The sequence below is a fragment of the Merops nubicus genome, unplaced genomic scaffold, assembly GCF_000691845.1.
Source record: "Merops nubicus isolate BGI_N331 unplaced genomic scaffold, ASM69184v1 scaffold4718, whole genome shotgun sequence".
Lineage (NCBI taxonomy): Eukaryota > Metazoa > Chordata > Aves > Coraciiformes > Meropidae > Merops > Merops nubicus.
Genome location: NW_008627677.1, coordinates 41,056 through 42,363, shown reverse-complemented (window position 1 = coordinate 42,363; position 1,308 = coordinate 41,056).

The following is a 1,308-nucleotide window of genomic DNA, read 5'->3' as shown; positions in this document are numbered from 1 at the left end:
TCAGTGTCAGTGGCTGGGCAGGGTCAGCTGAGGATAACACCCCGTGTGGGGCCAGGGGCATGTGTGCCAAGCAATTAAACTCATCCAGTGGCCTGGCAGAAGATGGGAGTTTCATCTGTAAGTGCCTTCAGCCTTGGCTGCCCTTTGCCAGGGCTCTGCTGCGCCAGCGTTCCTGCGGTGAGCTGGACGAGCTGCTTGGGCTGGGTCTGGTTGTCTTGGCTATTGCTTAAAACAAATATTTATCCCTGTCCCTGCAGGCTGGGACAAAGCTCTGTCATCAAATGTTACTGTCTGGGCTAGGGCTTGGGGACAGAAAGCATCAGGCAACGTGTGTGGCTGATGCCAGGGACGAGGTTGGTCTGTGTGGCAACAGGGCGATGGCCTCTTGGGGAGCAGTGGGGGAGTCGTGGTGTTGGGGTTTGGAGCCTTGGTGACACCCTGTGGGGATGCTCCTGTCACACAGGAGGTGATGGAGGGAAGCCACCAGAGAGCTGCTAAAATCCCCAGTGGGGTTTTAGTCTTTGCCCTGGGTTTTGGTACCAAAACACGTTGAATTTTTGGGTTTCTTTTCTGTGTTGATGACCACTGTGAGACACCTTCCCGTGCCCACTTCTGTGCTCCAGATGGCTGCTGAGTCCCCTGCCTCCCCAAGGTGACCTCCTGCATCGATTTACATGAGGCCTTTTAGGCTGAGGTTCTTCATTGCCACTGAAAACACACTCTGTGCAGCGTGCCACGTGCCAGTCGGGCACCATCCTGCCAACAAAGGGCACAAACTGGCATTCCCCCAGAACAGCTTCAGGTGGCTCCTTACCCTGCACCTGCAAAACACCTCTTGGAGTGGCTCAAGGATTCTGTAAATCCAGGGGAAGAGAATTAGCTGGTCTAAATGTCAACTCTTTAGAAGCTGAGGGATTTGTGCTCCTTGTTTCTTGGCTCCCCGTGGCCTTTTCGTGCCGAAGGTGCCCCGTGAAGGTCCTGGTGTGCACAGGCTTTGTTACAGCACTGCCTGGTGCTCCTTCCACCCTTCACAGCCCTAATTGGGGCTTGGGGTTTTAGTGGAGTCGTTTTAAATAACTGCTTGAAATAGAGCTGATAGAAATGGTCCTGCTGGGAGCAGAGGTCTGGGAGAGCTTGGGTGATGTCTCAGCAAATGGCAACAGCAAATCTTCTGGTGGCGGAACAAATAGTCACTAAACACAGCTCAGTGCCCTCCTTTTGTGGCAGCCAAATGAAGTGTTGGGAGGTCTTCCTTTTATCTGTCAGGGCAAGGGAGCTGCAGGCTCGCCAGGGTTGGGGTTGGGGTGG